This window comes from Peromyscus maniculatus, chromosome 10, assembly GCF_049852395.1.
Source record: "Peromyscus maniculatus bairdii isolate BWxNUB_F1_BW_parent chromosome 10, HU_Pman_BW_mat_3.1, whole genome shotgun sequence".
NCBI classification, from domain to species: domain Eukaryota; kingdom Metazoa; phylum Chordata; class Mammalia; order Rodentia; family Cricetidae; genus Peromyscus; species Peromyscus maniculatus.
The window spans coordinates 27,275,967-27,303,027 of NC_134861.1; positions in this window are offsets into that span (position 1 = coordinate 27,275,967).

Consider the following 27,061-nt stretch of genomic DNA (forward strand, 5'->3'; position numbering starts at 1 on the left):
CCATTGATTGTATATTGCCCTGGGAAGTGATCCTGAGTAGCTTCTCCTGCTCCTGGCTGATGTGTTTTCCTAGCTCAAGAACAGCTTCTGACTCTCCATTTCTGCCTGTGCTGGATTTCCTTTAATGTTTTCAAGTCTGTTAAACCTTTTAGCATCTCCTTAAAGCACCTTGTTAGTTTTCCAGGTTCTGCTTTAATTTCGGTGTTATGTACAAATACAATTACCTGGATTACATTCTTCATGAGCCCATTCTTGTCATTTCATATCCCATCTTGTCTTGGGTCCAGCAAGACCATAAATTACGGGTGACTCATTCATTAAAGTTCATAAAATGACCAACAGCACTAAGGTGACATTTGATAGACCTTCTCTGAAATAACTTTGGATCTATCTTTTCTGTTTCAAGGCTATTTCTAGGACTATGTGGCATGGCTTGAATTTTTGATGTGTTCTTTAGGAGAATCTAAAATTACTGAGTTAATAAAATTATAGGTACTAGTAAAGGCAACAATAGAGCCAGGAAAATGAGCAATGGTAGGACAGAAAGAAATGGGAAGGTCACTCAGGAAAGAAAAAAGTGTGTAGTCACCACAGGGAAGCCTGCTCTTTGGTGGTAGACACAGAATTACCCCAAAGGTGGGATCTACTATCTATATCTATATCTATATCTATATCTATATCTATATCTATATCTATATCTATATCTATCTATCTATATATATATATATATATATATATATATTGTGCACAGTGTGTAAAATACCCCAGACTCTGAATAGCCTTTACCCTTCTCCTGCTACCAGTAATACCAATGCAGTCATATTCTTTAGCTTAGGGCCTCCATAAAAATGTAAATGTTCTTTGGCAGGTGAAATATTAAGTCATTATCAGATGGTGACATCTCAGAGTTTGCTGGTCACTGAGCAGGCCCCCAAGGGAACAGGATGCAAAAATGACCTGTTGTAATTGGGAGAGGATATGCATGATATAAAAGTATAAAATTTTAACATATTTGGTTTCATACAACATAAAGAGGAAGGACGAAGAAAAAGATTTTGTGGATGTACGCCATCTGAGACCAGTAGGATGGCCATATGGAGCCCTTTGTAGCTGTGTGGATACTGGAAATTGGAGGGATAAAGGGACAATACGAAAGAAATGAGCTGTGGCACAATGTCAATAAATCACCTGGGTTGAAAAGGATGAAGAAGGGCACCAAGGGAATGCCTGTCGGTGTTTCCAAGTTTGAGCTGAAGAACTGTGAGTTGTTGGGTAGAGAAAATGCCCTGGTGCTTTTACTTTTTGCCTATAAGTCTGATTAAGTATTCTAAGAGAGCGCCTTAGTCTTTGACAGAGCACAGTTGTGTACCACGTAAAAGGATAGCCTATCTCTCATCCCCTTGGGTATAGAAGTCAGCCATATTGTTTCAGCTATGCCATCATTAAAGACCTAAGTTTGAAAAAAAAGTCTAGAAAAATGTTATTCTTATGCACAACTGTGAATTCTAATGAGAAAGAGCTGGCTATTTACCATTGGAGAAGATAGATACATATTCAAAACATCTGTAGGTAGAGAGCCTGGGGAAAAAAACCCTGAAAAGGCAGTTTACACCAGTACTCTCCTATGAATTAAAATGGAAATCCTGCTTTTATATCAGCAGAATAGTATTCTAGTAGGCTTTATTATCTAGTAGGAAGAAAAGGAGTCAGGGATAAAATGAGTATCAGTAAATAAACAAAAGTAATTAATTAAAAAATAATGGCATATTTTGAGTCTCAGTGAAGTCTAGGGAATAATCTCTGTTGTGATCTATTGAATGACAGCTGATTGTTTTGTTGCTGTTGTCGTTCATTTGGTGTGTCGTTTATTGTCCATCCTAAGGATACACACAGACTACATTTGTGTGGAAGCAGGGTGCAATAGCAATGGTGAGGACATGTAGGAAAGAATATCATCGATGTGTAAGGAGCCATGTTCTGCTAAGATACCTTTTTGGAGTAATGCAGTTTGAAAAGTAAGATAAGTTGGATGAGTTTTCATCCCTATGCCCAGGAATAAGACTTTCTCATATAAAAATGCAATTCCACACACCCTGCCCACTGCAAATATCAGCAAGGATGTGCACATATGTCCCAAATTAATTCTGAGCAAAATTCAGACCCAGATTTGTGTTAATTTATTTAGCAAGTAATTAATTGTCCATTCATTCATTAACAGCATATTTTAAAACTTCTTGCAAAACCCTGCCTCCTCCCTCCACAAAGTGGCACTTCTAAGGAGACAGAAGGGCTATAAAATATGTCCAGTTAGATGAGAAAACACAGCAGAAACAGAAAATTACACTTTTGTAGAAGAATATTAGTCATAGAAATGAAAAAACATTTTGTTTTCCTTCACATTTTCACACAGAGAAAAGATGCAGTGCAGACTGGAGCTGCATCCATGGTGTTTTAGAATTTTATGGTTCCAGTTTAGTGCAATGCTATTCTCTCTTGTACATTATAATTTTTCTTCCATTTGAGAATGGCTTTATAGTTTTCTAAGCAGTTTCACATAGAGTAGTTCATTTGTGGAACTAATAGCATTTACATGGGGTAACAATATCCTAATAGAATTGCACAATTCACATAATGAGTTTAACTTGTTATTAAAATGAATGCCACTTCGCTAAGATTGAAGAGAGAACCCAAGTGGTCACCAATCTTTAGGTGAGTTCCAATTGCCCCTGTTCTGTGAGAGGCAGGGTGCATGTGTCTTTGCAGGCCTCTTGGTGGTTCTGTATTCTGTATTCTGTTTTCCCTCTGTCTCCATTTTCAATTAGCAAGATGATGAATTAGGGCCAAGAAAGCTAGAATCACAAGGCTTTATATCTTGCTCTGTACCTACTACACACACAACAAATAAAGGTCTCTTTCTATCTGTTTGTGTATGTTATTATAACCATAAATCAATTAAAAATTGTAGCTGAAATCTACGTGATGATAGTTGGTATTTCTTAGGAGCTGACATAAAGATTTAGAGTATGTTACACAGAGTTTAACAATAATCCAGGACAATATTTAAGATGAGCTAATAATGCTGGGGGTGGTGGTGCACGCCTTTAATGCCAGCACTGGGGAAGCAGGCCGATCTCTGAGTTGGAGGCCAGCCTGGTCTACAGAGTGAGCTCCAGGACAGCCAGGGTGGTTACAGAGAAACCCCTGTCTTGAAAAACAATAACAAAGATGAGCTCATAGCACCTTTGCTCCCCTACAGCAAAGCCCTATCTCAGAGTAGAAGAAGAGATAACACAGGCTGTTTGTCTTCACCTTGAGCCTGTTGAGACACCAACTGGAAGGGCTTTTCAACTGCAGAGCTTCTGAATCACCTAAAATGCTATATTTTTTTTTGTAAAAATTTTAAAAAGTTTCACTTTATAGTTATTAGTTTTAAGGTATTCTTGGAAAAATGAATGTGAAGATTTGGGAAATTGAAGGAGAGACGATGAAGTGGTGCTGTGGAAGTAAACTCCGTGTGAGAATACTACAAGAATACATGAGAATACAAGGCTCAAAACCGAAGGAAGAAGGCCCTGGGGTAGCCTACCTTCATCAGAGAATTAGAGGGATGCATTCCTCCCAGGTTCTCTTTGTAAACACATTCACTGTAATATCTGATGTGCCAATTTGCTCTGTTGAAAATCCATAGATACAGCTTCATTTTATGTTCTTTCTTTGTACACACCTATGGCATTAGCCTCAGGACAAGACTTCCTGACACCAAGCAACTCCAGAGCATGGAAGCCAAGTTAAACATGGAAGGATCTAAGATGTCGTGGTTCACTTCTCTTACTTCAGCCTTTGCTGAGTGGCTTCTTCCCTTGGGCACAACATAATACAGCCAGAGAGTCAATACTTCCTGAATTCGGGACACTCTCAAAAACTTCGACAGTAAAGGAAGCATAGATTAGAAGGGTCTGTGGTGGTGTATGTTAGGAGTATAATTTGGATATTACAGGTAAGCTTTCGAAAGGTATGTCTGGACAGGAAGATCCCCTTTCCATCAAAGGGTTCTGAGACATATTCCAATGGAACTGTGCTGGGTGGTAGAACAAGAATGCATTGCCTCAACCTTGGTCCTCACGTTGGCAGCTCCAATGTTACATAGTTGTTACCAATTGTTATAGCAACTGCCACAAAAGAAAGGTTGCTTTTAGAGGATGAACTCTGAGCCTAGGCTGGTGAGCAAGTGCCATGTGAGTAGAGATCCCAGGGACCTTCCAGATGATTCTGTACTACTTCTGACTACTCTCTGGCCATGGGACCTGAATCTTTCTTTTTTGTCTTCTGTGATAGTGAGCCTTTTGTTTTCAAATGTTTTAATAATATATAAAGAAGAGGGTGAAGAGATGGCTCAGTGGTTAAGAGCACTGGTTACTCTTCCAGAGGTCTTGAGTTCAATTTCCAGCAGCCATATGGTGGCTCACAGACATCTGTAGTGAGATCATAGGCCTTCTTCTGGTGTGCAGGCATACATGTAGGCAGAACATTGTATACAGAACAAATAAATAAATTTTAAAAAAGAATATATAGAGAAAAGGGAGCATGGAAAATATAAGGCTGGAATTTTTACCACAACTTAGCTAGATTTTGTTTGTTTTCAGGGATAGCTTTTTTTTGGGAGCAGGTCTTTATTCTGCTACTTCCACTGAGATTATTCTTAGAATTTAATGTTATTTTGAGACAAAAGGAAGATTTGGATAGTCTCAACTACAGGAGTATTCTGAGAGTTGCCGCTGGTAAACCCCTCACCTATCCTAAAGCACAGCTGGAGTTAGTAAGAGGTTAGTCACTAAGTCCAAGAAAAGTCTTATGTGTAGCACAATAGAACAAATGGAAGAAAGCACCAGAAGACCTAACCAAATGGGGAGGTCTGCCACACAGGTCATACCAGACACACAGGAGAAGAGCTGAGGCACAGGTCTAAAACACAAACATAAATTACAAGGGAATCCCCGTAAGTCTCAAGTAAAGCAAGAGAAACTGATGTCTATTACATCGAGACTCCTGAGAGCCAAAGACTAAGAAGATACTGTACCTTTTCAGTCACCAAGACTAATTGCTTTCAAAGGAGCCACAACACGGCTGACTGTAGATTCCCCATAGAAGCAATGGAAGAGCATGGAGGTCTTGTTTCCAAAGAGATAAAAGAAGAAAAGATTAACTCAATGCTTAGCATTGTAGAATGCCCTTCTGAAATGAAAACATTTTAAGAAGAAAGTAAAAGTCTTCATTTATAAGAGTAGCTCATTAAAAGAAAATTTGAAGAGTATTCTTTAGGAAAAAAATGAAATAGCCTATTGTTTGAATAAAAAAGCTAAATGAGTTTTGGAAGTTAAACATATGGGTGAATCTAAATAAATATTGACTGTAAAAATAAATAGAATGAATAACATATTTTGTGGGTTTTACCCATAAGCAGACAAGACTCATACAATTAAAATACAACAGAAGCTTGCCAGATGTGAGAATGATAAGTGGACTTAAAGTGTTTTCTAGTCCTTGAAATGCTGGGAAAAGGTGAAAGTATCATCTTTTGTTAGTTTTTTATGAGTCAAAATATATATTCTAATAGCTAGTGTAACTAATAAAATAAAAAGTAACAGCCAAGGGAATAAAAAGAAAAAAAACAAAATAGTAAAAACAAACAAACAAACAAAAATACTTCAGTTGATCAAAAATATCAGACAAAAAGGACAAGTTTAAAAAGAAGTGAGGAAATATTATAGAAAATGATGATTTTGGATTTAAAAATAAATTGAATTAGTTATCACATTAATGTATAACTATAATAAATGTCCCCAGACAAAGCTATCAGGCTAAAATAAATAAACAGTGCCCATCTAAATGCCAGTGAAAGCAGACTTTAAATATGAGGGTGAGATAGAAAACAAAGGAATAGAGACTATGAAACCAAAACAAGCTAGGTTGTGCAACAGATAAATACTTACAGGCAAAACTCAGTCAACGTGATTAAAGAGGAGATTTCACAATTGCAAAAGGTTCTAGTCAGTAGGCAGGAAAAACATAATTTTAATTTTCTATAGTCATCCAAATACAACTTCAAGTAACTAACACAATTGAGACGAAATCTATAAACATAGTAGTACACTTTAACATATTTCCCTCATTAACTAACAAAACAAAGTAGAGAGTAAAACAGCAGAGTATGGGCCATTTGAAAACACAATTAACAAACAAGACATGATTGATCTAGAATATGTGTCCAACATCTGCAGAGTATGAATTTGTATGAAGCACACATGAAACAGTCACCAAAATAGTTCATCTGCTGATTCATATAGAAAGTATAAACACATTTCAAAGGGCTGTAGTCATGCTGAGTGTGTTCTCTGACCACAGAGCAAATTAAGCTACAAAACAAAAACAAAAGATAACTAGGAAATTCCTATATGTTTGGACATGAAGAAGTATATATATTCTAAATAGACTTTTTGAGTCAAAAAAATTACAGAGGAAATTTAGAAATTTCCTTGAAATGAGTGATAGCAAAAATAGCAGGACATGCAGATTGCAGCTGAAGACATCTTGAGGGATAATTACAGAGTTAGTTGAATATATAAGATAAAGATGAAAATGATGTGGGCATCGATCTAGAGAAATCAGAAGTAAAATAACCAAGGAAAGCAGAAGGAAGAAAAAATATAAATACAGCATAAATGAAAGAGTAGAAAACAGATTTGCAACAGAGCCCACTGTTAATGTTTACTGGGAATGTTTAGCGAAATCAACAAATGAAAGCTTCACCAATACAACTAAACAAACAGCCAAAGCCAAGACTGAAAACAAACAGTTAAAGGTCTTACAAGGAATAATGTCAGATTCAGAGTAACCAAACCAGACTTTTGAAAATACACCTTGTGATGAAACAATTCTTAAACAAATATCCCTGCATTAAAAGGAATTAAGAATAGAAATTCAAAATAAAAAAGCCAGACAAAAAGGACTTTCTCATTAGAAGTCTCCTATGGAGAGAGATGCTCTGATCAGCATCTTAAACGAGGTCTACCCCACTCCTGTGAGAGAATGATAATTGTTTTACACATTCTATGGAATACAAAATAAAAGTGGAGACACTATACCAAAGCTACAGGAAAGCACAAATAGGAAATATTTGGGTAAACGTCCTTCAAAGACACACATGCAAACCTGAACAAAATAAGAACAGGCTGAGCATAGTGCTTAGTAAAACTGCTAACCTATGTGACAAATTTGGTCTTTTTCCAAAAATTCAAAACTTACTTAACATTGAAAGTGAATACCATACACCAAATCAGCAGAGAAAAGAAAAGAGAAATGTAGTTTTCAGTAAATGCAGAAAAAGAAATTTTAGAAATATTTACTATTCATAATTAGAATAAGCAGTGAAATAAGCAGTGAAGCATATATATATATATATATATATATATATATATATATATATATATATATATATACATATATATATATATACGAACCTGAAGCCATCATCAGACTAAATGGTGAGATGCTGAGTGGTATCTGGCACTGGGGATCATCTGAGGATGCTGTGTTCTGCCAATGCTACCCTCAATCATGCTGGAGTTGTTAATAGCAAAGTAAGATACTAAAAAGAAATAAATGCACTAATAAATGAAAAAGTCTCATTAACAGAAATTTGACCATATCACAAAATCTAAAAGAATTTCTGCTTTGAATTAGGGAATTGTACAAAAAAGATGGTTTCATCCTGACGTTTTTACACATGTATGTAAGGTATTGTGGTCATATTGACCCACAGCATTATGCTTGATTCCCATCCCTTCCTTGCTGGTGGCTTTCTGATTTCCTAGTGATAACTCTGCTTCCATGATTTTTAGACTTCTCTTAGGAGGGATAACATAAGATAGATGATTCTGGTTTATTTCTCTAAACTGGATGATCACCTGTCTCCTCTTTCTGCAAGCTACATGACTTCCTTCTTCTTAATGACTGAATGATTCTTCATGTATATGCGTCATGTTTTCTTCATCCATTCATCCACTAACAGGCATCAAGAATGACTCCACAGACTGGCCATTGTGAGTAGTGCTGGTAGCATGGCAGAGTCTCAGCTGTATTCTACCTAAGATTCTTTCAGGAACCGATCTAGGAATGGTAGAGCTGGTTCATGTAGTGTTACTTTTAGAGCCGTGGACAAATTCTATATGGATTTCTATAGACTCTGGACCAGTTTACACTCCCACCGATGGTATAGAAGGACTCCTTCACCCCAGTCACTCCCTCACCCCTAATGTTTGTTGTTTTGTTCTTTTGATGATAGCCAATCTGACTATGTCCAGATGGAATTTCTATGTAGTTATATCTGATAGCTAAAGATGTTGAAAAAAAAAATACTGCTTCATTATCATCTGCCACATTCTGAATTCATTTAGTCATTTCTTGACCAGATTATTTGTTCTTTTGTTGTTTAATTTTTAAAAACTCATTATATAGTTTGGGTATTTATCCACTGTTGGATGAACAGCTAAGAAAGATTTCCCCCAATTTATACAGTCTGGCTTCATCCTGTTGTTTCCTTAACTATGCAAAAACTTTTAAATTTGGTGCATCCCCATGTCTCAACTTTCTTCTCAAATCTGGAAATGATGAGTCATATCCAGAAATCCTTGGATATGTCTATAGCATGAAATCTTTCTCCTATGTTTTTCGTTGTAGTACCAAAGTTTCAAGGTTTACAGTAAGGTATCTGATCAACTTTGGGTTGACCTTTTTTTCCCAAATAAGTCATCAGGAAAACAACAACAACAATAGTTTGTGTACAAAAGGTCAAAGAATATTGAATTATGTTTTTATTAGGCTCTGTGGTTTAGAAGGTAAGGAAATACAGCAGAATAAACTGTTATAATAGAATAAAATTACTCGGAGTAGATTTAGTGAAAGATGTACAGGAGATCTACACAGAAAACCATAATATTAAGTGAAAATAAAACTTTTAAGTAAAGACATGAAATATATTCATGTGTTGAGAGACTCAAGTGTGTAAACACAATTTCATGACGCTTATATTCAACACAGTCCAAACAAACTCCCCTAACGATTGCACTGGATATTGGATGGGACTTTTTAAGTGATATGGAAAACGACAGGGCTAGAATAGCAAGGGCCAGTCACGGGAATTTGTTTTATTAGGTACTGGACAGATGAAGCTGTAGTAGCTACAGATGTGGTTCTGAAACACACATTAGTAGATAAAGCATATTCAGAAACAGACACACATTTATGGAGGCTGGTTTGTGACAGTTTTCTGCAGGAGCAGTAATAAATCATCTTTTTATCAAACTTTTCTTTGTCACCTGGATATATCCATGGGGGCTTGTTGACCTCTACCTCACAGCAACAACAAAAGGTTTTAGTCTTGAATGAGTTCTTCACAAACAGGATACCTGAGCGACTAGTGAACACACCAAGGGCACTGAAAGGAAAATGCAAATTAAAATTGCTGTGAGATAATGGGATGAAGTCTTCAGTTTAGTTAAAATGACGAAGACTGACATGGGAAAGCTGGGACCAGGGATGTAGGGAGTTGGCAGAGCAGTTCCCTAGCATGCATGAGGTTCTGGGTTCAACACCCAGTACTGACAAAGGTGCATGGGGGGAGGGATTACTACTGTCCTACACTGTTGCTAGTATATTGCACTCCAAATAATACTACATCTGGCATTGTCCCCTAAAGTGATTTTATTAATTAGAATATGTAGGCAACCCCCACAAAAAATCAAAGTCAAAGGAAGCATGCTTCCTAGCAGCCAAAATCAGATTATGTAAATTAATAAGTAGTAAATCTGTGCGATGGACATCATACAACTGAAATGTATATTATTGCTATCTGCTGAAACATGAATGAATTTACACACGTAATGTTGCGCAAAATAAACGGGATATGAAAGGAAATTTATGCTATATGATTTAACATTATGTTTTCAAAGCAGGAAGTCCAGCTGGGCAGTGGTGGCGCACACCTTTAATCCTAGCACTCAGGAGGCAGAGCCAGGCAGATCTCTGTGATTTTGAGGCCAGCCTGGTCTACAGAGTGAGATCCAGGACAGCCAGGGCTACACAGAGATACTGTGTCTTGAAAAAAAAAGAAAAAAAAAGGCAGGAAGTCCAAATAAGGTCATTAATTTACTTGTAGAGGAGAGAGAGGGTAGTTTTCAGATGGAGACATGAAAGTCAGCCATCTTGAGGACCTCCTCATGTCTGCAGTATAATGTGGATTGGATCCTGTAGAGGCTCACCTTGACAGTTATTCAGCTATGAACTGTTCTGTGTGTTTTGAATGCTTCTAAAATCTCAGTATTTAAAATGCTTAAAGAGTTAATTAATTTTCTAATATTCAAGGAATTAATACATCATAAATGTATTCCAGGACCTACAAAAAATAAAGAAAACATTTTCAACTCTGTGTTTTCAACATTTTACACAGGTGAAGTAAAATTTCTGCTTCAGTGCTTCTAGTGCATATCATATCATCCTAAAAACCTAGCTTCCTCTGTCCATTGTCTGCTTCTTCATTTCTGGTGGAAATATTCCAACCACAGACACCCGTAACAGGGCATACATGTGAATTCCCCATGAGCATCCCCTGAAGAGTCTTTTTTAAGTAAGCATTGAATTCTACACCTTTGTTTAATTTGATTCCCAAAAGAGGATGAAGACAGTCCACAAGGCAAGCAAGAGGGCAAAGACTGATGTTAAAACAGTAACCAGCACACATGGTGAGGGAGATGAGAATCACAGACATGGTTAGTGAGAACACAGACTTGTTACTATAAAAATCAAAATTCCCATTTATTTTTGACTAGAAATTCTCATTTTCAGCATTTATTATTGAGAAATCTTGACAGAGCAGTTAAAGAAATAGGTAGAATATACTCACTGTGGCATAATTGAAAAAAACAATGCTAAGAGATAATATATTTCAACAGTCAAATATTTATGTGAATTAAGTTCATCTATGTCATAAGAAACTACATAAAGTCAAAAATAGATAGACATGAAAGAATTTTCCAAGCACTAGGAAATTCTTCAGGAGAGTTAAATGAAAAAATATAAAATAATATTAAATATTGTTTATGAAAAAGTAAATAATCTTTAATATATTCTGTACACATGATGTAAATGGAGGTTTCTATCCTGCCAGCAACTCCCAAATACCCAGCAACTGCTTCCCTAATAATTGATTCAGAGGATTAGTATAAATTATAAATGTTGGCCAGTAGCTTAGGCTTTTCATCGACACATTAACCCATAATTCTTATGTATGTTTAGCCACATAGCTTGGTACCTCTTCTCAGTATGGCATTCTCATCTTGCTTCCTCTGCATCTGGCTGATAACTCCTGACTCTGCCCTTCCTCTTCTCAGCATTCTTGGCTTGGTCACCCCATTTATACTTCCTGCTTGGCTACTGGCCAATTAGTGTTTTATTAAGCCAATTTGAGTGATAAATCTTTACAGTGTACAAGAGGATTATTCTACAGCACATGGGAATTTATATCTTATGTACAGAATAAGAGCAGGAAGGCACTTAACTGATTGACTTACAGAGCTCAGGTGAATGGAGAAGAATGTTAGCAAATACAGGTAAAGTGAGATTTTTGCTTTACTGCTTCTAGTACATATCATGTCACCCTATAAAACCAAACTTCTGTGCATCGTTTGCTTGTACATTTCTGGTAGTAATATTCCAACCACAGACACCTGTAACAGAGCATACATGTTTATTCCTTACCAACATCCCCTGTAGGGTCTTTTTCAAGTAAAAATTCTACAGCTTTGTTAAGTATGAAATTCTCACTAGAAATATCAGCACTAAGGAAGCATCCAACAGAAAAAGTAATAATAATGAACAACACTGGCGTGTAATATACAGCAGCCTAACAGAAACCCACTTGTGGCCAGGTTACTCCTTTAAAGCTCAATTTGGAATTTTAGAATGGCAGAGGCATCAATGATTATATAGCTACTCTCAGGAATATTATCTCCTAATAGCAAGGTGCAAAAACTGATAATTTTGTAGAACTGGGGATCAACATAGCAGTGCTTGCCCTTTACCTCTTCATTTGCCACTTTCCTTATTCTCTGGCTACTTGGAGAAAGTATTGATTTTTGTTCCAAGTGTCTGTCTTTCTTTATGGAGCCCCCTCTGGACCTTAGGGAACTTGAGCTAGCTTGTTTCGAGTAGCTCTGTAGTTTTGGATGATAAGCATTAATTTCCTCCTTTTTGCAGGTACAGGGCCTACATTATCCTCTCCCCTCCTGGCCTGCATGGAAGGCATCATGGTTGGTAGGGAAGGATGGCAAAGAATAGCCTTGGGACTCAGCCAAGGATATCAGAGGGTCCTCCTCCTTGCCACCTCCCATGAAGCTTTTCCATGGTGAGTCTACACTAAATAAAAAAAAAAAAAAAAAAAAAAAAAAAAAAGAGGGGCAGTATATTCAATGCAGGACTGATCCGGTCCTTGTTATATCCTGGATAAGCTGAATTCAGCATGCATCTTCCAGGATTATCAAAACAAAGAGATTTCTATGGCAGGGTTACTGCGTTCTGTGCGGTTCTAAATAGAGCATTCTTGGTAAAGGAGTAGTAGGAGCAGATTCCTTAAAAAACAGCACAGCAGCCCAAGCTCTCAGTGATAGCTCAAATTGTGTTTATGATAATTGTCACTTATCTATGTTAAAATATAAAAGGAGGTCTATGGTGATATTTTATTTGTACTGAAATGTGATTTTAATTTTATGTTAATAAATAAAGTTGCCCTGGGGTCAGAGCTATTAGAGCCATAGCAAGAGCGTGGTGGTTAGAAGAGCTAGGTAGATTTCTGTGTGTTCAGGAATACAGCCAGTATTGGAGACATACGCCTTTAAGACCTGGAGGGCGGTACTTACAGGCAGTGATGAGGCAGTCATGTGGTTGGGTTTACAATCAATGAGAAGGCAGAACAGAAAGACTATTTAAACACAGACAAACAGGAAGTAGCTCTCTCTCGGGGAAGCTAGGAGCACTGCAGGAGGTAAGATTTTATCTCTGAGCTCTGACCTCTCGGCTTTCTCTTTTACATTGGCTCTGTGTTTCTTATTTTAAAAAGACGATTGGTTACATCTACAGAGGTCTTAAGATAGTTGGAACTCTTCAACAGCCATGAAAAAACAGGGGGAAGCTGTACTCATTACACACAGTAAAAATCAGAGAGTTTGAGTCTGGATAGAAGTACAAAAGTAAAGTCTGTACATGAATATAAAAGAGTTTGGGATTTTGAGGCAGAGTAGTGACTGAGGGCAGATTTCTATTTCTGAGTTGCTTGATGTTGGCATGAGTATCTGGTTGTGGGGAAGGGGGCAAAAAATGCAGTGTTCTAAAAGATGAGTAGACATGGTGGAAGGGTCTCGAGCTGTTGCCAGGTATTTTCAGATGTTTGAGAGTGTTTAAGAAAGTGAGATTGACACCTATGGTAACTGGAGCAGCTGCTGAGACCATGGGAGGTGGAGTGATGAAGCTCACATCAGAGGCTGGGGTCACGGGGCCCACTTAAAAACAAAACAAACAAACACAAACAAGCAAACACTGAAAACTAAAGCCCAAACCACATCTCTCCTTACTTATTACATAAGACAGGTCATCTGTCTTCCATAAAAATATCAAAGGGCATTTCTAGAACATGCCCTACAAGAGAGTATAGTTCTTCCTATTAATCCACAAGGGATATGAACCAAGGCCCTAACAGGCACCAGAAGCTGTGGATAGTCCTGACCTCTATAGATCGTATACATTTTCCTACAGATAGATTCATTTGGTAGTTTGATTTACAAATTAAGGACAATAAGAGGTTAATGATAAAACACAATAATTACAGCAAAATATTGTGCTAAAATTATTGAAAATCTCTGCATTTTCATTTCTGTAGTTTCTCATGTCACTGAAATAACTGGGCAACTAAAACTATTCTTCTAGATACTCAGACGTGCGGACACTGCTGCAGTCATTCTAAATTCTGCTTTGTTCCAGGTTAATTTTATCCTTTCAAGAACTCAACTGTTGTGTAATTATATGTATCTTTATCTCCTTGCCAGAGGGAAGGAAAGGGAAATAGATAAGGATGATGATGATGAAGAAGGAGTTCTGGAGGTACATGAAGGAAAATCTGTAGGATTAGTTCTAGAAAGATTCAGAAGAGCCACAGGAAAACAAAATGCAATTATATACAGGAGACAAAATGCACATGACATAAGAAGAACCTCAACAAGGCCCTCAATGAGTCATCCAGGACAAGTGTAGCAGGAAATGTTTCTAGTGATTTTTGAATTTAAGGGTAGAGAGCAGGACTTGTTATGCTGGAAAAGGATTTACATCACTAAAATTACATCAGGAGTGACATTTCAGTGATTTGATCACGAGCCCTGAAGATAACTCTGAATGAAATAAACAAAACTTCCCAGAAAACCCTGAGGGTAGCTACTTAAAGGGAACTCAGAAAATGGTGTATTGAAAGAAATAGATCACAACAAGCTCTTGGGAACTTTGTCAAAGAACAATATGGGCTTTCACGTGTTAAAATAACAGGTGAATCATGGGTAGTAAACAAAGGAACTAAAATGTTGACACAGAACTAGTGTGGTTCAGCAGCTAGAAGCACTTCCCTGGCAACCAGTTGGATTCTTGGATCCCACAGTAAGAAGATAGAATAGGCTCCTGAAAGTTGTCCTCTGACTCCCACGTGCATGCTATGTGTGTTCTCTTTCACTCATACAACACATACACACACACACACACACACACACACACACACACACGCACGCACGCGTGCACACACACACACACACGCACACACGCACACATGCACTCATGCACTTACACACTCACACATGCATGCACACACTAGTGAAAATTAATTTAAAATTAATACAACAATTTAGAAATACATGCTTCCTATATGACTTATGTGATTGGAATTTACATGACCAAACTAATCTGCCTGGCTGCCTGGCTATGACTTATGCAAAGTCTTTGGCATAAGCAACTAAAGCTTCCATAATTCAATGTGGGAACTGACATATTGGAATAGAAAGTATGTGCTATGTAACAAATACAAATATATGATGTATACATTTATAAATATACATAGAGTTCAGTCTAACAACATGGGAAGCGCACTTTATGTTTCTGTGCCCTGCATTTTAAGGACACATTGAAAACAATTGTTCATTCAAAGGAACCCCAAAGGAAAACACCTTGTTTGACAGACACCTCTTTTGACTAACACCTCACAGAGCACATGAACTGTGATTGCTCTCTCCAGTGTCTCAAGGAGGGCCACCCTCATCATCACAGTGGACAGGAGAACTTGAAACAAAAGTCACATTTCCATAAGCACTGGTGTTTGGTTAGTGCTTGCCCATGTGTAGCCAGCACGTTAGCTTGATTAAGCTGGGACTGGGTGAGGTTGCCTACACTGCCACTGTGCTAAATTGATTACTCCATAAAAATCAAGTATGACTATTTCAGACCCTAGTAGGTCTTTATATGTGCTTTGGAACTTCTCTGCGGGCATAAACCGAGGGTAGGAGTTACAAACAAAAAGACTAGGATAAAGATAGGATAAAGGAGTTGGTTTCCAAACTGGACCCTTAGAAAGACATAATGCTTGTTTAAACAGCCAGGATGACAAAAGAGAACTGTGCAAAAAGATGCCGATGGAGCAACAGGCATAGAAACGGATGTAGCTCCCTGCTTTATATACATGTCTCTTAGACCTGAAAAGTCCAGGCATCTTTCAGAACAAGCACTTCCTCAAACTGGCAGGGAAGGAGTTAATCTGTGCTCAAAGCCCACAGGAATGTTTATCAACTCCTGCACAGGCCTCCTTTCTTCCTTTGGGTGAGTTAAGTCCAGCTCTGCTTTGTTTGACGCTGCCCATTTGAGGGAAGCTTATCCCTGACCTTCTGCCAGAGAGGCTGATGACAAGGACATCCTGCACTAACCTTGACATTCACCAGGGTAAATGGCTTTTTCCACAAGTAGTCAGCAAACAAGGGAAGCCAGTGAAGAGCTAATGAATCTGCACCTGAGAGGAACTGAACAACAATTGTGCTTTTAAAGAAGAGGAGTCCTTGGAAGGTGCAGGCCCATCTGGTGTACAAAGGGTTAGGGGAGATTAACTCCTGCAGCCAACGCAGTTTGAAAATAAATAAGTAGAAGCAAACCTTCAAATCTGCTCTAATGGGCCCTTTGTAAGTGTGTCTTCCCAGTCTTCACTGCCTCAAAATGAAGTAAGTGCATCATTTTGTGGCACCCGAGGAAGACAGGTATGTTGCGCAACTAGGATGTCATGCGATGTTTTCCCAGTCTGTACTCACACCATCAACATAAACTGGCAGTCTTTTTTGAGTTCCTGAATCTATCAACTCTACTATGTGTACTGAGAAGAAATTCACATGAAGCCATTCTGGAACTTCCCTCTGTAGACAATTAGACAAACTAATTTCACCCACGGGATTCCTATGACCAGATATAAATCCCACAGGTTAAGTTAAAGACGGATGTCCTGGGACATTCTCCATCTGAACCCCCACCAATTCCCTGCAGTCTCCCATTTCTTTGATACTCACTATCATATTTTCTTAAAGTTCCATCATTATATATAGCACATTCTACTTAATTTACTTCTTCACACAAATTTACCAAATCTGTTCTTTATTTTGGGTTAAGTTGAATCTTCCTAGACGTGAGGTAAGTTACTTAAGTAATGAGTCCTATATTTTATCCATCAAATCTTGCTTAATTCTGGGATACTTAATGAAAGTTCTTTAATCTGTTCTTTTGAAGCATTAGCCTTGGATTAGACCTAGACAAAACTATGTAAATTTTACGTGTACAATAGAAAATCTTCTGACTGAGAGATACATCCAGGAGATACATCCATGAGGCCACCCCTCAGATCAATACACGGGAAACTTCCTTGGCCCCTGTCCTCACTAACTCCCCCCCCAGGAAATACCACCTGGGGTGGAACTATTGTAGTAAAAGATTCATGTTAAGTTTTTTGTGGTAAATATCCTTTTATGATATAATGACAGTGAATTTGTTTACTGGTTGAATATGTCTGATATTTGTTCATACTTGTTCATCTCAATCTTTATGGAGGATTGTTTAAATAATTTAATTTTTAAGTTATTGTTTATTGTTAAGAATAATTCTTCTGTGCACAGTTTTGCAGCTGTATACATTTCTAGTGAGGGCAAATTTGCCAGATCAAAGGTAATGCATATTTTATCTTAATTAGATATTTCTCAACTTCATTTTGTCCCCAACTCCCTGAAAATTATTTTAATATTTCACCCACTTTTTTTATTATATTCCAATTTAAACATCCTGTTATTACCATTTTTTAAAGGTTAAATTTTTGTGTGTGTATGAGTATAGTGTATATAATTGTGTGTTTCACATGAACATGCTTGAGAGAGAGAGAGAGAGAGAGAGAGAGAGAGAGAGAGAGAGAAAGAGCGCATTGTGTGGGGTGCCTGTGGAGACTGGACAATCAATGAAACTCCTGGGGGTGGAGTAGCCGCCTAACGTAGGGGCTGGGAGCTGAACTTGGGACTTCAACTATCCCTCCGGCCCACCTTTATTATTATTTCTAGAGTTTAGTCTAGATATCACAATATGAATGCTTGATAATTATTTATTAGAGATTAATATTTTTAGTCAAAAATTGTAGCACATACCCATAATCTCAGTACTTGCAAGGCTGGCGTGGGAAGAATCCATGTTACCATTGCATCTTTCCAGAATGAAGGGAAGGGAAAGCAAGAGGTATTCAGGAAAACAAAGGTGGTGTCCCAGTTCTTCCCAGTGCATGTTAGCTTAATGCTATTCTTCTCCTAAAATACATGGCACTATGGCTTTTCATTCTGTCTACAGCCTAACCCCCTCCAGAGCATCTTAAAGTGCTGTTTGTTTAGGGTTTCTGTGTGCTTGCCCAGGTCTCTAGACTTTGCATCCCTTCACTCTTTCTCAGGTCTGCACACATTAACCCAAGCCCATCTTCCCAGCACCTCTAAGTGTTAGTATTCCCTTTGTTATAGCCCAATGAGTACTGGTTTCTTCCAGGTTCTGAGGATCTGAAAACATGTCAGATTATTGATATTTAAGAATATATTTGATAGATGTGATGGCTATTCTTGGTGAGCTACTTGACCACTTCTAGGATTAACTAACACCCAGACAGCTAGACACATCTGTGAGGGATTTTTTTCTTGATTAAATCATTTGAAGTGGAAAGACCCACTTTTTTTTTTTTGTTTTTTGTTTTTTCGAGACAGGGTTTCTCTGTATAGCTTTGCGCCTTTCCTGGAACTCACTTGGTAGACCAGGCTGGCCTGGAACTCACAGAGATCCGCCTGCCTCTGCCTCCCAAGTGCTGGGATTAAAGGCGTGCGCCACCACCGCCTGGTGGAAAGACCCACTTTTAATCCCAATCTTTCGAGGTGGAAGATTCACCTCGAGTCTGGGCCACCCCTTCTGGTGGCAGCCTCTCTTAAGGACATGGTGCAAGGAAGCATTTGTTCTTGCCTGCTTGCCCTCACTCTTACTGGCAAGTCCATTCCTTCCTTCCCTGGTGTTGAACCTACTTCTCTGGGATTCTGGGAACTGATCCTGATCCTGAGAACCCTGACTGATGCAGTGGACTTAGAAGAGTGTGACCCTGTTTCCTTTCGGCAACTGCAGATTGCAGTCTATTGCTCTCTGACTTTATCATGTCTCTTCAGAAGTCAGCTGTAAATTTGCTTATTGTTCCCTTGATGATAATTGTCTATAAGCCACAGTGTCTTTCTGTCTCTTTTTGTCTCTTAAGTACTCACCTTTCTTTCTTTTTTAAAAGATTTATTTATTTATTATTTATGCAGTGTTCTATCTGCCTGCATATATGTCTGCATGCCAAAAGAGGGTACCAGGTGGATGGTTATGAGCCACGATGTGGGAATTGAACTCAGGACCTCTGGAAGAGCAGCCAGTGCTCTTAACCTCTGAGCCATCGCTCCAGCCGCCCCCCCCCTTTTTCTTTACTATAAAGAATTTCACTATGTTGTGCTAGGTGTATGTTTCTGTAAATTTGCTGCACACTTGAGTAGTATTTTATTTGTTTCTCTTGCTTGATTTTTCCCCTTAATTTTGACATGTGTTGAATGTTTTCTATTTCTTATATCAGGAATGTTCTAGTATTTTTACAACCCCATGCCTTACCTCCTCTGAGTTCTTGCCTGTCTTCAGCTGTTGTGGCCCCGGCAGAGAATCACTTATTCATTTCATTTCATCAGAAGTCTAAACAGTATAATTTATACTTTATTGTTTCAGAGAGCCATCTACTAATGTGTTTGGAAAAATACTTCCTTGGATTATTTTGAATAAATATTTTGAAAAAATATTTCATTGGGTTATTTTGAATAAAGTCCTTAAGCTTTAATTGTGACATTTGAATCATTTCTGTGTCTTTTTAGGTTTCACTTTTACCTCTGCTGGTTTTTAATCATTTGATCGTCTCCCTTGGTATGCCTAGTTGTTTTTACCCAGCAATATGGGTGCAAAGAAAACCACAGGGGTCCTTATGTAATTCTCCTTCGCATTTCTCAGCATGTGGCTAGATTTCTTTGAAATCACAGATTGTCTTGGGGGAATTTTTGTTCTTTCGAAGGGCTGCTCTGTACCTCTTCAGGGCTCTCAAGCGGAAGCCCTATGTTTTAACCATTGGGTTACTCTGACCTTTTGTTTTTGTCCTGCAAGCACCATGCAATTGTCAGTAGCTTTGTTAATCAATTATCTGGGACCCGACTTCCCTGACTCTCACCATTTTCAGGTTTCTAATTGGCAAAGACTTTGGGGAGAAAACACAGTGAGATGCCAGGATTGACGTCTGTGCCTGTGTTTCCCCGTATGGAGCCGCTGCTTCAAGTCCTGTCTTATTCCTTGTGTGCCCCAGGCACTGGGGCTCTGACGACAGTCTCTGTGCTTCCTGTGGCCTGAAGTCCAAAGCAGAGGGCAGTGCCGGTGCCCCTCCGGGGGGCTTTCTCCTTCCACAGTGGTGACTCTCTAAGTCCCAAACACCTTTACTGCTTCTAAATAACTCGATTTTGTAGTTGTCTGCCTGTGTGGCTCTCTGTGGAAAAGTTGGGCTGATAGTATATTCTTCATGTGTAGATAATAATTAATGTTTACACAAATATGTAAAAATAAGCTTAACTTTCCTGCAGTGAAAATTAGAAGCCACTGGTGAAAGAAATCAGGGACACCAAGCTTGTAAGGATTCCATGTGAATGTTTTAATAGACTTAATATTTATAAAATGTTCATACTATCAGAGTCAATTTGCAGATTCAATGCAATCTCCACCAAAATATCAATAATATTCATCCCAGAAGTAGAAAAAAATTCCTAAAATTCACATAGAAGCTTCAAAAGTCAAAAATATTCTTGAGGAAAAGAAAACACATCAAAACTGGAATAATTACGTTATCTGACTTTATGACAGCACAGATCCATAACAAAAAAGTCATCATGGCATTAACATAAAAATAGACACATTGATGGGGGACAGATTAAGGGTTCCAGAAGACACATGTTGTCCTAGTTAGCTTTGCTTGTCAATTAAGCAGCCTAGAGTCATGTGAGATGAAATTCTAGATTGAGGAATTTCCTAGACCAGAGTGGCCTTTGGGCATGTCTGTGGGGGATTATCTTGATTAATTGATTCCCAGACTGCTATGGGTGGTACTATCCCCTGGCAAGCAGCCCTGAGATATATAAGAATGCCAGCTAACCTTTAGCCTATAAGCCAAAGAGCCAGAGAGCAAGCTAGCAAGTAGCAGTGCTCCATTGTTCCTGCCCTGAGTTCCTGTTCTGCCCTTGGTCAGTGATGCGTTGTAACTTGGGAATTGTAAGTGGAATAACTTTTATTCTCTGAAGCTGTTTTTTGTCGCAGTGTTTGTCACAGCAGCAGAAGGGAAACCAGAACACCCACAGAGCTATAGCTAATGGGCTCTTAATAAAGCAGCCAAAACACACTGCAGAAATGAGAGTCTCTTTCACCAGCATTCCAATACAGATATCCATCCGCAGAAGACTGAAGGTGGACTCCGATTTCTCATTATGTACAAAACAAGTTCAGATGGGTCAAAGGCCCTATTCTAGGGGTAAATTCATCAAGATAGTTGGTACAGGCAATGATTTCTTGGATAGGATTGTAAACACAAAATTGAGACCTGACAAATGTTATTACAGCAAACTAAAACTAAAAGTACAAAGGGAAAGAAAATCTGCAGAGTGGGAGAAAATATGAGCCAGCTACTTATTCAACATAGGATTCATATTCAGGATATATGAAGAATCTATCTATCTATCTATCTATCTATCTATCTATCTATCTATCTATCTATCTATCATCTATCTATCTATCTATCTATCTATCTATCTATCTATCTATCTATCTATCTATCTATTATCTATCTATCTCTATCTATCTATCTATCTATCTATCTATCTATCTATCTATCTATCTATCTATATCTATCTATATGTATATATGTACATATATATTTCTCTATCTACCATCTATCTATCTATCTATCTATCTATCTATCTATCTATCTATCTATCTATCTATCTATCTATCTATTTATCTATCTATCTATCTATATGTACATATATATTTCTCTCTCTCTCTCTCTCTCTCTCTCTCTCTCTCTCTCTCTCTCTCTGTATGTGTGTGTGCGTGTGTGTGTATTATAAAATTAACAGATGCTGTAAAAGGAAAACCCAAAAATTAAAAAGCCAAATCTGGAGGAAAAGGAATGTTTGTGCACTATAAGTAGAAATGTAAATTAGGACAGCCATTATGGAAGAATTATGAAGCTTCCTCAAAATAGAAGTGCCATATGATCCAGCTATCCCACCCATGGGTTATAATCCAAAAGAAATGAAGTCAGCATGCAAAAGAGAACCCTTCTCAGTCCTGTGGCTATAGAAATACTACTAACAATACCTGATATATATATATATATATATATATATATATATATATATATATATATATATATATATATATATATCAGGTGCTTGTCAACTGATAAATGCAAAAAAATATGTGTATGTATCTACATATATACACACACAGTAGACTACTATTTATCCATAAGATAAAATACTATCATTTGCAGCAAATTGATGGGACTAGAGGGCATCATGTTTTTTTAAAGATAGGTGTCACATTTCCTTTGTCATATACTAAAACTTAAACCCAAGTTGACCTTAAGTAAAAAAGGAATCATTTGGGAATGGGAAGGGTATCTGAGTGGCAGTGAGGGGAGAGTAATGCAGAGACACAATTAATACACAATGTGTGCAAAATCACAATGAATTCTATTGTTTTGTAAATTAATCTGTGATGGTGATGATGCATGGTGAGCAGTCATTGCACGACGATGGCTTTGAAAGAGATATCATTTATTCTCCTGAGCTTTTTTGTTTTGTTTTGGTTTTTTGAGACAAAGTTGCTATGTGTAGTTTTGTCGCCTGTCCTGGATCTCGCTCTGTAGACCAGGCAGGCCGGCCTCGAACTCACAGAGATCTGCCTGGCTCTGCCTCCTGAGTGCTGAGATTAAAGGCGTGCACCACTGCCGCCCCACTCTTCTGAGCTTCTATTTGTTGGGTTGGTATGGTGAAACTCCATGCTATTGGAGGTGTCCCTGGTAACTCACAGCTGCTTCTGAGATCCAGAAGACATAGTGCTGTGGTCCAACTGTGTGGAGGAGGAGTTCAGGGCTACAGAGTGGCAAATGAAGTGCACGCATGATTCCCAGCACTGGGATGTCTTTTCCTTATTTGGTGTCTGTGGTCATGCCTCACAGCCTGCAGCCACTGCGCCCTTTCACTTAGGGCCATAAGTCTCTTCTACTCCAGTGGCTGCCTGATATTTTAGTATTGTAATCCTCACCAGATGTGGAAAACCCTAGAAGCGCAACTTACTCCTTGCTTTCCAGGATGTAGACATTCCCGGTGGGTGATTTTGTCTTCCTTTTGCCAATCATACTGAATGAAAAAAAAAAATCTCCTATGCTTTCATATGACACTGATCTAGGGTTCCGGGGTGTAACTAGGGAACACAACATGTGACTCTATGCAATTTTGTATTTATCAAATATACTTTCACCATACCCTCAACTCAGTCCCCAGAAGGCAGATTGTTTCAGGATAGGGGGATTTGGGCTCCTTTCTTCCTAAGTTACTACTTGACTGATGGTCTATACCTAGTTATTTCTGTTCCCTCAAGGCTTTTGAAGGTTAAAGCCAAGAAAACACTTATAGATTTCCAACTGTCACATCTCTACCTGAAGCAGAATCACAGAATGATCTGGCTACCACTTGATAAATAGAAACCCAAAGGTTCTGTAACCTCCCAGCAATGCCATGAGCATGGGACAAAGCCTTCTAGTCACAAGCATTTTGGGGACAGTGGAGATCCAAACTGTAACAAGGGCTCTACACCACTGTGGAACAGGAAGTGCTTGGCCTGATGGGATGCTCACTAGCACATACCTCATTATCCCTTCAGTAACCATAACAATTCTACCACAGATGGAAATAGCCACAGAGGCTACCACCTCCTTCAGGAGAGATTACACTCCCACGCAGTCAGGAACATCCCACTGTCTGCATGGACAGAAGTCTTTGTTTAATGTGACCAGATCAAATCAATTTGACCATAGTGTGACATATCCTTTTAACTTAAGAAAAACAGAAATTGGAGGAAGCTTGTCCAAAATGTACATCTTCTTGGTATGTAGAGCAATACATTGGAAATTTGAACATGTTTTTCCCTCTCAAATATAGTCTTCTAGTTAGCTCAGCTCTCTAATCAAAAGTAGAAGCATCAGATAAATAATAAATTTTTTTCTAATATTTTATTTCTTTTGCTTGTTTTCTTGTTTGTTTTTAAGTCCTAGGATCTAAAGGAGATAAAGAGGACTCAAGGGTGCAATGTAGGTTTGCATGAACACAAAGAGAATCATAGAGATGGCAGCTCTCCCCGAGCTGCAAACCTTGAGAGAGATAAGACCATTTGGGGTGGAATCTCAGGGGCCTGGGGAGAAATGTTTCTTGTTACATGCTAGTGAATGCATCATCTTATAGAGATCTTGTGCCTCCAAATTACTTGAGGATAGCCAGAACTTCTTGAGACATCAGAACCAGGCAGAGCATGTAGAATCTTTTGGCATAGCCATTCCAGTGCATTAGGAACAGCACAAGCTGAAGTATGAGGGCTTTCTAGTGCATCTCTGAGCATCTCTGGCCACTGAGGTGGTTCAGCAACTAAGTGACCTAAATGACCTTGCTGCCCAAGCCTGATAATATGAATTCAATCCCTAGAGCTAAAGTAAAAGATGGAAGGAGAAAACCACAAACTCTCTGGACTCAATAGACATGCCATGGCATGTGTATCTACACATATGCACAATATGTACATGTAAATACACAAAATAATAATAAAGTAAAAACACTTGAGTTTGTACATTAAAATTAATGCTGTGCAAAATATTAGGAAGCATTTCCTGAATGGTAGAGTCCATTCCTTCATAAAAAGCTATGCAGATTCTGGGAAAGACTTAAAAAAATCATTGTTTTTCAAAACCCAGGACAATGCATGAAAACTTGCAGCAAACCTAGGAGTATGCATTCAAGAGGGAAAAAAACAAACAAACAGCTGAATCTGAGTAAGAACAGCAAGTGTTCAGATGGCTTAGCAAGTACTGCAGCCACACCCCTCTCCAGCTCTGTGATAACCTGAAATCAGCAGCCTGTTGGCAATGTTACCAGTGATGATGGACAAGCTAATAGCCACTGGAGGGGGCAGCATAGTGTTGGTGCATTCACAAAAGAGATACCCTCAGAATAGTCTCATTATTTGATTTTCTAGAAATTCTACACAAAAGCCTTATTCACAGGGCCTATCTCCCATTGACCCAACTCAAGGTTTGCTCACTGGCAAATGCTACAGTGTTGGTTGAAAACAATTATCAGCAGTTCCTTATCATTGCAGTCACTGGGGGTAAAGCTACCGTGAAAGCGCACAAGAGGCAGATCACAAAGCTGGAAAGAAAGTTGAGGAAAACTAGATGCTTTCAAGGGTCTTACAAAAACTCTTATTCTTAGGGATCCAGAAGGCTATAGACATGAGTAGAGCCATATACAGATTTAGCAAAAGTCCTAGATGAGCCTAGCCAATTACTTCTGGTTGAATTTGAGGCTACACACAGAATAGATAGTTGAAGCAGATATGGAAACAGGCAAAATGGTGAAAAATGAAATACATTTTCCCTTCCCTAGAATAATAATTGATTGTGATGATTTAAGGAAAACTGTGTCCAGTCGTAAGCCGACCACTCAGGTAACTGAACATTGACTTCAGTGGTGACACATATGATAAAGAACGAGAATTTTGAAAAGTTATACCAAAAATAACTGGTAATGGGAATTCAGATTGGTAGAAATGACACATTTTAAAGAAACATTTAAGACATATAGATTTAAGCAATAACATAAAACATAAAAGTTATTGGAAATAATGGCTCATGCACCAAAGGCAAAATAATCTACAGGTTCTATCCTTGAAAAACATAGATGCTGGACTTAGAAAGTTAAAGAAATTGATGCAATTGTTATAGATACACTTAGGAAATCATGGTTAAGAAATTAAATTGGTGTATAAAACAAGTCCTCACTAAATACAGAATATCTGTAAAAATAAAAAAATTGTAAATAAAAAATCCAGGGCTGGAGAAGTCACTCAGCAGTTAAGAGCATTGGCTGTTCTTCCAGAGGTCCTGAGTTCAATTCCCAACAACCACATGGTGGCTTACAACCATCTGTAATGGGATCTGGTTCCCTCTTCTGATATGGATGAAAACAAAGCACTCATATACATAAAATAAACAAACAAATATTTAAAAAATAATTTAAATAAAAATTCTCGAGTTTAAAAAACACAATGAATAAACGAAAAAGGTTTTGAGGTTGATCAACAGAATATTTTAGTTGGTAGAAAGAGAATCAGGAAACTTGAAGACAGGTTAATTGTGATTATACATCTGATTAAAACAAAGACAAATACTTAAGGCCAATAAACAAAGCCTTGGAGAAGTGTGGGCCATAACTGAATATACCAATATTAACACTCAGAAAGAGAGGGACACAAAAGAAAGGAAGAGAAAGATTAGATGAAGATAAAATGACTAAATTTCCCAAAATTTGATTTTAAACTGCTTTAATTTAAATGTCAAAGAAGCTGAATCTAAAACGAATCAAAAACTCATCTAGATATATTACAGTTAGACCACTAAAACTTCCAAGAAAATAGAATACCACTAATAATTATAACTGTGTAGGTTATGAAAAAAGTATAGAGTATTTTTTGTTTATAACTCTGCAATATACGACTGTAGGGATATAAAGCATGTAATTTGTATGACAATTGAACAGGAGAGGAAGGAAAAGAGAATTCTTAGGCACAAATTTTTATATAGTACTGCTTTTAAGTTAATATTAATATATATTTGTTAAGGTTGAGACATTAATTGCAACCCTTATGGTAACAATTAAGAACTAGATTTTAAAATACATATACAGAAAGAAATTAAAATGGAGCACTACATATTTATTCAACACAAGAGGAGACAATAATGGAGAATTAAAAGTAATAAATAAACTACACAAGGCAAATAAAAACAAATAGTAAAAAAAGTCATAAATACTACATTACATGTAAATGATTCAACTATCCCATCAAAATGGAAAGATGGTAGGATGGATTACAAAACCACAAAGCATATGTTGTACATAAAATTCTAGGTTCGCCGGGCGGTGGTGGCGCACGCCTTTAATCCCAGCACTCGGGAGGCAGAGCCAGGCGGATCGCTGTGAGTTCGAGGCCAGCCTGG